This window comes from Notolepis coatsorum, assembly GCF_963971535.1.
Source record: "Notolepis coatsorum genome assembly, chromosome: 10".
NCBI lineage: Eukaryota > Metazoa > Chordata > Actinopteri > Aulopiformes > Paralepididae > Notolepis > Notolepis coatsorum.
Window position 1 is genome coordinate 12,310,130 of NC_140174.1, and position 11,479 is coordinate 12,321,608.

The following is an 11,479-nucleotide window of genomic DNA, read 5'->3' on the forward strand; positions in this document are numbered from 1 at the left end:
TCCACCAGGGTCCCCCATTTTCAATTCATCATAACATATATGACATACATGACATACAGATAGACAGTACTGCTACATCTATACATTTATGACATATCAGATTTGCAAATACAGTACTGTTTGTGATACAAAAGTGTCCAGAAAAGGAGTGTATATACATTTGGCGTAGAAACTGTACATTGGAGGAGGTTGGTGGGGTGGGGTTGGGTGGGTTGGGTGAGGGCTGTACATTGGAGGTGGGGGGGGGGGGGGGGGGGGGGGTTGGGTAGGGGACACACACACATTTTACACTGTACATTGGAATGTTGACAAAGCCTTACTTGGTCATTTACTGTACAACTAGGTTAGGACATTTGTAGGGGCCAGTTTCGAATTGCAGTCTCACGTAGGTGTTTTTTGAGAGTGTTTTTGAAGGTGGGTAGTGATTCACATTCCTTTACAGCTTTTGGGTGTGGGTGTGATCTCCCCACCGGGGCCCTCTGTCGCTTCCGGCTGTTTCCCGCGTGTTGCCTGGTGGTGGGTGTGTTCAATATGTGTGTTCTGGGTGGTTTTTGTTCGGCGTTTGTTGTACGTGTGTTTGCATTTTGTAGATGTTTTGTTGTTCATTGGTTTTTGCTTTGCTCTGGTTGGGTGCTGTTTTGGAGCGGTCGGCTGTGGGTGGGAGCCGCACTTGTGGGCTGTCGGGTGTTTGTTTTGTTTGTTTTGGAACCGTGGCGAGTCTGAACCCCACCAGGCTCGTCACAATACCTATCATATCGGCCACTGCTTGGGGCAGAGAAACTTTATATAAAAATTAAGGCTGTCAAAGCTAACGCGATATTAACGCGTTAACGCACAATTCCTTTAACACCACTATTATATTATATTAAAACTTGGAAAAGATCCGTTTAAGGTAGATTTAGAAGGAAAAAATGCGATTAATCAGATTAAATATTTTAATCGATTGACAGCACTAATTAAAATATATAAAAACAATTGTGCAACTGTACAATTGTGATGATTGATGTGATGATTTTGAATCATCACATCAATCATCAATCACAATTGCACAATTGTACAGCCCTGTCCTGTGTTTTATTCTATTGTATCTTTATTCTAATTTTGTTTAAACATTCTATTTTATTTCATTCTACTTTAAATGTTGCACCAAAACAAATTCCTTTTTATGTGTAAATTCCTTTCTGATTCTGAAATGAAAAAAGACAATAATCAATGGGGGAAACAAATTAACTATTCATCAGCATGCAAGGTCATTGATTATGCTGTACCACAATTAAAAGATCATATGCCACCAAATCATATGCTTGTACGACCAACTGACAAGTGTTTTGGAGCTAAACAAAACACCATCTCAGCCAGTACTTTAGATTAGTGAATGATATAGTATCCGCCTTGGACAAGCGAAAACATTGTGCCGCCCTATTTATTGATCTGTCGAAAGCATTTGATTAGAGTTGACCCTTCTCTTCTTTTACAAAGACTGCACAGAGTTGGCTTTGATGCAAATGCTTGTAGTTGGTTTCAGAGCAATGGCTTCAGTGTGTGTGGAAACTAGGAATGCCAGAGTTCTCACCCATTACAAAACGCTGGTACTCTTACCCATGGGCCTCTCTGGCAGAGAGACGTGATTTCCACTGGCATATATATATGTCTATATGAAGCCATTGTTGGAGATCTTATATCACTTGGTTATTGGACTGGACCTCTGCTCTGGACCTCATTGTACTCGCTCCAATAACCGGCTCACACTTCAAACCCCCAGAGTTTGCACTGAACTTAGTGTTCGGACTGCTGTGGGGAAAAAACTGTTTGTGAAGCGTGTGTGTCTGGTTAAAATTGAGTATGTGGTGTGCTGGGTGGGAGGGATCGTTGACTATTTTACCAGAGCTTGAGGTGTAGATGGAGTCCAGAGAGGGGGGGAGGGGGCAGCCAATTATTTTGGAGGCTGTCTTGGTCTTTGGTTTATGGTGGTGTAGAATTGGACCAGCAGGCGTTGTTGGACTCTGTACTTCCTCAGTTGCCTCAATGGCTCTATGCAACACTAACCCATCCATTCTACATTCATTGCACACACATCCACATGCACACACTCACTTTAAACATTCACCTTTAACATTGACCAAGACACTTTAAACACTACACAATATTTGCACTACATCTCTACCTCATCTTTGCATTTTGTACTTTAGTTTTGTATATTTTGTGTTTGGTCTTTATTCTTTTTACTGTATGAAGCACAATCTCAGGAGGCTCATACAGAACCAAGCATTTCACTGTAATGTACACCCGTACCTTATATGTGACAAATAAAACATAACTTGAACTTGAAACTAGAATAGATCAGTCTACAGTATTTGGCTCCCCATCTCATCCCGGATCTACTAGAAAATCCTGCTGCTCACCCATAACTGCATAAACGGACACGCACCCCTCTACCTACAGGAACTCATCACTCCACAATCCTCCACCCGTACCCTCAGATCTGCAGACGTAGCCTGCTCCTCCGGGTCCCCAGTACCCGGCTCTGCACCATGGGTGACCAAGCCTTCTGCTCGGCTGCACCACGCCTGTGGAACAGCCTCCCCATCCAGCTATCTATTTCAAAGGGCCTTTGATTGCTAGCTTTTTCCTTTTTCTTTTCTTGTGATTGTTGTCTTTAATTTTCTGTTTATACTATGTTCTATTTTCTTAAATTTTATTCTGTATTTTATTCTATTATTAATTATTATAAAAAAATTTACTAGGTTTTAATCCTGTAGCACTTTGGGATCCTAGTGAACGAAAAGTGCAATACAATTTATTAGTAGTCTGCTACGTGTCTGTTCCTGTTCTGCAGCAGTCAGCAACACGTTCACAGACACCGTCTCCGCTTCTATTTCCATAGCTGTCCATCGCCACGCAGCGAGCAGCCCATATGCCACAGACAGAACCAGCGATACTACAAGAACACGGTGTACATCCTGTTGCCTCAGAGCTGCGATGTGAAAACACCTCTAGATACAGAACGTGTCAGAGGAGGGAAATTGCCCAAAATATTATGCGTTGGGTAGATGTGTTGGACCCAGGTGCAGTAGAGAACAGATTATGACGATCTTCAAAACATGGAACTGTTACTTTAACTCATTCTGCGCCAATCACGGAAAAAGTCGGGTTAACTCGCCAACCGTTCAGTGCCAATCACGAGAAAACGGAAATGTACTGATGAAAAAACAATCTGTTTCGTGGATGTTGACTGGAAGCAACTCACTGACAATCGACGGGTGTATTAGACCCATAGCAATAATATAAGATATATTTTAAACACTCGCAAATCTTGCAGTCCCCCCATTGATTAAAGCGGTGGCGTTCTAGCACCCTCTCGCCCATTAAGCGATGGCGCAGAATGAGTTAATGTTTGTAACGAACAGCATACGCAAACGATGACGTGTTAAACAAAAAGAGAGATACATTTGTATCTCGGGGTAACAAAACAGGGAAAGCAAAGTGGAGAGAACGCTGTCTCCAAAACACGATCTTTGGCATACACGTCAAACGACGGAGATGTATACAAACATAATAATATAAGCTAAACTTTCAACAGTGAATGCAAACGGCAATCAAAGTGACATGATAATCAGGAACAATAACGACGAGCGTACTTATCCTTCTATGGCAAGGAGCGATAAGACTTACTCACAACGGTGTACTCACGGGTAGGTTCAGTGATCGACTGACGATCTGAATAGTAACCAGGAAGAACATTATAAAGCCAACTTAACTATGATACACACCAGGTACCACTTAGTGCAATAAGGGCAGATAGACAGGTAATCATCATCGGGTAACGCTAGAGCCTAGAACGCCCTCTAGTGGGAACATATATATATATGCAAGTAAATAGTTACTAGTGTAAACAGCCATAGACAGTTAGACAGTTACTAACAATCCTACACAGAACCTCTGATCTCAACAGAGACGGTTGTTTATGAGGACAACCAGGGGACCATTGTGATTGCTAGGAACCCAATGTGTCAATATAGGTGTAAACATGTCATTATAAATAATATCATCTCATCAGGTATGTCATTAGATAAGAACGAATGACACCGGTTTACTGTCCAATGGACGACAGAGTAGTAGATACTATGAGGGAACCTGTTTCAAATTAAAATTGAAGGGATTTGCAAGGGTCATGTTTAATGTGAAGATATTGACTGTCATACCCTATTGATGTTTTTGGAATTATATTATTTCCTTTGTAAAATGTTTTTCCAAGATGTCAGCCAGTGTGCTAATACAAACCTAAGTGGGAGTGTTGAGATCAGAGGTTCTGTGTAGGATTGTTAGTAACTGTCGACTCTAACTGTACATATGGCTGTTTACACTAGTAACTGCTTACCTGCATATATAACTGTCTCCACCAGTGACTGTTTAGTTGCATATATATATCTGTTCCCAGCAGCGGAACCTATCAGACCCGGGCCGGGGGGCGGGGCTACATGACCGGGCCCTTTAAAGCCATTAAAGCTTGACATTATATCAGTCCGGGGTGCGTGTATGCTTTACCCAACGTAGTTGTGTTTCCGCGTGCAAGTTTTGCACTCTGATTGGCCAGGTCATGTGACATGTGCGCCAATCGTGGGACAGAAATTTCTGCGCCTATTTTTACGGGTCTAACAGCCTGCAAACTACCTGACGTTCTATCGCCATGCTCTAAGACAAACTTTAACCTTAACCAACTTCGAAAGAGTGCCTAAGCTTAAAGGGGAACTCCACTTTTTTTGGAAATTAGCTTATTTAACATCTTCCCTGGAGTTAGACAAGAAGATGCATACCTTTTTTGTCTCTGTGCGTGCATTTTAGCTTTGGGAATAGACGCTCCGTTAGCATAGCTTAGCTTCATCACTGGAAGTGAGGCAGGACAGTAGCCTTACAGTGCCTTACAGTGTATTGCAAGGTCTGACATTGACCAAACTTGATATGCATGACCTTGGTGGGCTCTAGGTCAACTCCTGAAAAGGGGGTCAATGTCAGACTTTGCAATCAAAAGTTAGGGGGCTAATAACCCTTGCCATAATTTCAGTGCGCCCCCTAACTTTTGATTGCAAGGTCTGACATTGACCCCCTTTTCAGGAGTTGACCTAGAGCCCACCAAGGTCATGCATATCAAGTTTGGTCAATGTCAGACCTTGCAATACACTGTAAGGCACTCTGCTCTGGACCTCATTGTACTCGCTCCAATAACCGGAGATCTATGTTGGATTATGTAATTGGTTTGTCATGACAAACTAATAAAAAATCGCGATTTACCCGGTGGCTACAACAACACACAGTGACTATGCATCATTGTTTACAATGAATGGAAATCGCGATTTTTTATTAGTTTGTCATGACAAACCAATTACATAATCCAACATATGTGTAAAGGCACAACATATTCCAGTTAACGGTATATATTTTTTAATGATTCGTTACGGCGCAATCAATACTTCCATGCGTTCGGGACCTCCATGTTTTGGGGGTATTCATCAGAAAAATCGGACGGGATTCGGCTCCCATCAGTCGGGCAAGAACTGCGGGTTTTCAGCCTCTCTCCTCTCTCCTGGAGCTTAAGGGGGAGCTTAGTATTCCTGCCTCTGAGGAGCGCGTCGCGGCTCATGCTCATGCGCATTCGCGCGCTCGGCCAATCAGAGCAATTCAGAGCAACGCGGAAGCACAAGTTGGTTGCCTAAAGTGTTCACGCCTCCTGGGCAGCTTGGTGTAAACTCCTCATCCTTTGCTTGCAGTAGTGTGTTGGGGTGAATTGCCTCAAACATGTTCACAGTTGCATTTAAAATGGTGAATCTTTGGGACAGTTGCTGGATGATTATATTGAGACATGCATTGAAACGTTCACCCGAAAGTTTCTCTCTGCGTCAGTGAGGCGGCTGTCTTCAGAAAGTTCATCAAAGTGAGGCTTAACTTTCCTGGCCCTGCGTTGTTTCAAACTGTGTTTGACTTCTCCATTTAGTAGCCAGGGCAAGAGTGGCGGACTTCGCCTCATCAAATTGTCCCCTATAGGCTATACTCCACCAAAACACTGATGGCATTTTGCAGTAGAGTAGATGCTTTGAGAATATCCGCGTCTTTTGCAACAAGCGCATCATGGCGAGATGACCAGCGAGTGGGACATACGCGTTTTAATGTGATACTACACGAAGTAACAACAACCATATCAACATTTACCACAAACTCACGTTTTCTTGTTGACAGTGTGTGTCCGTGATTGTAGCCTACCTGAAAATCTGGCACACCCCGACTAATGTTGTTGGCGCCGGGGGCTGGGGCTCTTCAACAACTTAAGGTTCCTCCCGCAGGAGGAGAGTAGGGCGGAAAAAATATACATATAGCTTGGACAATTTGTCTTTTCCTTGGTCCCTTTTATCTTTTTCTTTGTGTTTTGTCGCTCCACTTTTGTGTTTATAATTGCTCCCGCTCATGCTTAGGCAGGGCTCTGTTGACAAGTGATTGATGATGACGTTCATTTACGTATGATGTTGATGGACGGCTGATGACGATTTTACCCAAAATACATTTGGAGATGGAGACAATAGAAGGGATTCACTTGCAATTTTTCATGTTTTAATGTTAAATGTGAGTGTGAAAATAGCAGCACAAGTTCAACTCATATTATAGGCTACAATGCTTTATACCTAATATATGACCACAAACGTCAGTGCACTCAGTGGCGCGAGGCAGCAGGGCCCGCCTGCGAATATCTCGGGGGCGGAGCCTGCTGCCTCGGCGACGGGCCCCCATTGGGTCCCGACCGTCCCGGACCCGGGGAGCACCGCCCCTACAGCCCCCCCTGAAGCTCCGCCCCTGTCTATTCCCACTAGAGGGCGCTCTAGGCGGAGCCACCCAGGTACACCACCTTGTGGCGAGTATAAAAGCAAATGTATTCTCCCACTTCGTTCTCTCCCCCTATGTCTCTCAGTGAGAGAAGACCTGTATGTTACTGCTGCTCTTTCCATGTGAATAAAAGAAACCACGCCAGTTCAGGCTCAAGATAGAAACCATGCCTCTTGACCACATTATTGTTGCCCTATAGCCGAATTCTGTTAACACAGGTAATTATCATCGGGTAACGCTATGGGCTTTTGTTCCCAGATGAGAGCAAAACCCCAAAACGTTACACAAAAAGGAAAGAAGATTGAAATGTGCATATTATTGCTTTGTATCCCCCCAAAAAACGGTTTCAACAAACGTGCACCTTTCAAAAATGTAGAATAAAAGATAGATGAACCCCTTGGTTTACACCTGAATGTCATCTTTATTTAAGGAAAGGAACAGAACCTGGTCACCTTCCAGAGGGTCCATCCCATTGGTCTTCATTTAGACTTAGAAACAAATGCTCATCATCTGTGAGGAATGACGAATAACAATTTTGATGATAATGTTTTTGTGTTGTTAAAACCTTTTATTTTATTTTATTATTATTATTATTATTATTATTATTATTATTATTATTATTATTATTATTATTATTATTATTATTATTATTATTATTATTATTATTATTATTATTATTTTCATTATTCATTTTTTAACACTAAGAAAAACTACTTTTTCTTTACCTACACATTTCAAATGTAATGATTTCTTAATATCTGAACAGAAGGAGATCTGCTTTTTAATAAACATTTTGCTGATGCTGGTAATTTCTTTGTCGCATATTGTCGCTGTCCGGTGAAAATCTTGTACCCTCCCCCCCCTCCCCCCAAAAAATTAAATCAAAGTGTTAACTTTTCAGGAATTAAGTAAAACTACTTTATCCGTATATCATTCGATCATGTTCTACACTGGAATTTGAATGTGATTCATGGGCAGTCATTAAATCTTCTCTCAACATAGAGAACCATGGAGGAGGGCTGGGCAATACCACCAAAATATCACAATCTTTTCCTTAGTTTTGATGGTATAACGGTATGTGACGGTATAGTTTTACAGTGCAAATTACATTGTGATATGACGTTTCTTTTTTGCGTCTTTATCTTGTAATACAATTGCCATGGTTCCTATTTCATTCAAAATGGTCTATTTTATTTAACTTTTTAAATACTGCTGCAAGAAATCATTTTTTTTATTCACTTAGAAATACACAGTTTGTATATAGACTATAGACTACCTGAATGTATAAAGCTACTTGCTTCCAGGTTTACCTTCAAGACCTCCTTAAAAAATGGCTGCAAAACGGTTCTTAATCCTCTGTTTGTTTTGTTATCTGTCCCCTGTATTGGTTTTATATATTGGAACCCATGTAGGGTCATTGTTATTTGGTGAGGTCTTTATTGATTGTATTGTTTTTGTTTTATATAATTGTATCTTGTTTTATGTCCCCCGCGCGCACACACGCGCTCACATATGCACACTTACATTCACTTCACCATTCAAGGACCACAATGGAAACAAGCTCTAGGGCTTTATTGTGTTTTTATCCTTTTGATCAATATTCTTTGTATTGTATTGCACAATCCTTGTCAATCAATCAATCAATATGAGCGGTCATCTGGTAATTGGAAGGTTCCCGGTTCGATTCCCACTCCTCCCGGGTAGCATGTCAAAAATGTCCTTGAGCAAGACACTGACTTAACCCCTAATTGCTCCCGATGAGCAGGTCGGCACCTTGCACGGTCGTCGTCGGTGTGTGAATGTGTGAGTGAATGGGTGAATGTGAGGAACAAAATTGTAAAGTGCTTTGGATAAAAGAGATATATAAAGAATTTACCATTTACCATTTTTATATACAGTATATATATTTATAAAATAGTTTTTACAATATGTATATATCCATACCTTTGGCTCTGTGACGGTATACCTTCGTATTCGGTACACCTCCCTACCGTGGCGTGGATGAATTCAGTCAAAATAAAAACATGAAAAAAAATACCAACCTTGACAACCTTGTCGTTGTGCCTGACTGTGCCTTTCAGATTCACGCAGCGAGAAAGCCAAAAGGAAGCTCTTCCGTAACGTCACCGTGGGCGCCTACGACGGCATCGACGGCCCCAGGTAAGAATCCATCTCACTACCCCCCCCTCCCCCCCGGTCTCTGGCCACCCATGATCAGTTAAGGGCAGTGGCGGACTTAGGCGTGAGCAACATGGTGAGCCGGCATTTTGCTGAGCGCGGCATGAGGAGGCAAAGAAACGCTCACTGCACGTCACGCCAGGACAATAAACCTTGTCCGAGTGGGCGCCCTTGTTTGTGACTGTGAGGTAGGCAGGAAACTGCCCGGGAAGGTCCTGTTTGTGACTGTGAGCTAGGCAGGAAACTGCCCGGGAACTGTCTGGGAAGGTCCTGTTTGTGACTGTGAGCTAGGCAGGAAACTACCTGGGAAGGTCCTGTTTGTGACTGTGAGCTAGGCAGGAAACTGCCTGGGAAGGTCCTGTTTGTGACTGTGAGCTAGGCAGGAAACTGCCTGGGAAGGTCCTGTTTGTGACTGTGAGCTAGACAGGAAACAGCCTGGGAAGGTCCTGTTTGTGACTGTTAGCTAGGCAGGAAACAGCCTGGGAAGGTCCTGTTTGTGACTGTGAGCTGGGCAGGCAACAGCCTGGGAAGGTCCTGTTTGTGACTGTGAGCTAGGCAGGAAACTTCCTGGGAAGGTCCTGTTTGTGACTGTGAGCTAGGCAGGAAACAGCCTGGGAAGGTCCTGTTTGTGACTGTTAGCTAGGCAGGAAACAGCCTGGGAAGGTCCTGTTTGTGACTGTGAGCTGGCCAGGCAACAGCCTGGGAAGGTCCTGTTTGTGACTGTGAGCTAGGCAGGAAACTACCTGGGAAGGTCCTGTTTGTGACTGTGAGCTATAGGCAGGAAACTACCTGGGAAGGTCCTGTTTGTGACTGTGAGCTAGGCAGGAAACTACCTGGGAAGGTCCTGTTTGTGACTGTTAGCTAGGCAGGAAACTGCCTGGGAAGGTCCTGTTTGTGACTGTGAGATATAGACAGGAAACTACCTGGGAAAGTCCTGTTTGTGACTGTGAGCTAGGCAGGAAACTACCTGGGAAGGTCCTGTTTGTGACTGTTAGCTAGGCAGGAAACTACCTGGGAAGGACCTGTTTGTGACTGTGAGCTAGGCAGGAAACTACCTGGGAAGGACCTGTTTGTGACTGTGAGCTAGGCAGGAAACTACCTGGGAAGGACCTGTTTGTGACTGTGAGCTAGGCAGGAAACAGCCTGGGAAGGTCCTGTTTGTGACTGTGAGCTAGGCAGGAAACAGCCTGGGAAGGTCCTGTTTGTGACTGTGAGCTAGGCAGGAAACTGGTCCCACTCTGTCCCACTCACAGTACACATGGGGAGGGGGGGGGGGGGTTCAAAATAGCACAACTTAGTACCTGCTGGGCAGATTTCCTGCCTGCCATGATATAATTGATGACTTTGTATCAAGGAAGGCAAGAAAGGTCAGGCTTCAGATGGCAGCTGTGTTCAGTCACTCAATCAGATACAGTAAGATGAAGATACAGTAAGATGAAGATAGATACAGTAAGATGAAGATAGATACAGTAAGATGAAGATATAGATACAGTAAGATGAAGATAGATACAGTAAGATGAAGATACAGTAAGATGAAGATATATACAGTAAGATAAAGATAGATACAGTAAGATGAAGATATAGATACAGTAAGATAAAGATAAATACAGAAAGATGAAGATAGTGTGACGAGCCTGGTGGTGTTCAGACTCGTCACGGTTAAAAAACAAACAAATTCAAATGTCCACACAAGTGCAATATCAATCAATAAGAATATTTATTAATTTACAGGCAGAATAATAGTACGATGGGCAAATAGAATGGTACAGAATGGTCGTAATACAGTCCGATGGTCAAAACACAAAAACAGGCTCTTGTACAAAAAAGGGATGTTGTAGTCGTCCGGTCCAGGGTCAGTACACAAGGGGGTTTCTCAGCCAATCTAGGGTCAGCCAACAATGAACACCTTCTCGCCTTCACCTCTCCTCTCACTACTTCTCACTACCTTTCACCTCGCAAAACTCCGTACAACAACAATCTCTCTCTCACTACAATAACTCCAACCTCACCTCCACTCAACTCAACACTCTCTATCCTAGTGTATTTGTAGTGTGTGTGTCTGGGGTGTGTGCGTGTGAGATGTGGGTGAACTAATTATGCACAGGTGTGTTCTATCAGTACTAATCAGCTACCTAATTGTTTCCACTCCTTCCGTGGCAGTAATATCTCCCGTCCTTCACATATCCATGAGAGGGGGGTTGATATCTGCCACAATAGATACAGTAAGATGAAGAATATATATACAGTAAGATGAAGATACAGATACAGTAGGTTGAAGATACAGATACACTCTGTTGATTGAAATGCAATTGTTTAATAAAGGTATTAGTTTGATACAGGATTTGTCCGATGTAGTGTTAATTATGCGATAGTTTAAGGGTGAAACTTGTTGGTGGATGAAAACAAAGACAGGGGGGGGCGGCATATAAAC

The 11,479-nt window shown here is 42.9% G+C and overlaps 1 pseudogene across 1 annotated transcript in view; it reads left to right on the top strand.

Annotated features, from left to right (window-relative positions):
* Nucleotides 1–11,479, top strand: part of LOC311235445 (SH3 and multiple ankyrin repeat domains protein 1-like) — a 114,859-nt pseudogene that overhangs the window by 59,535 nt on the left and 43,845 nt on the right. The window contains exon 15 of the transcript in view: nucleotides 8,952–9,030. The product of the transcript in view is annotated as an SH3 and multiple ankyrin repeat domains protein 1-like (transcript). The remainder of the gene's footprint in view (nucleotides 1–8,951; nucleotides 9,031–11,479) is intronic.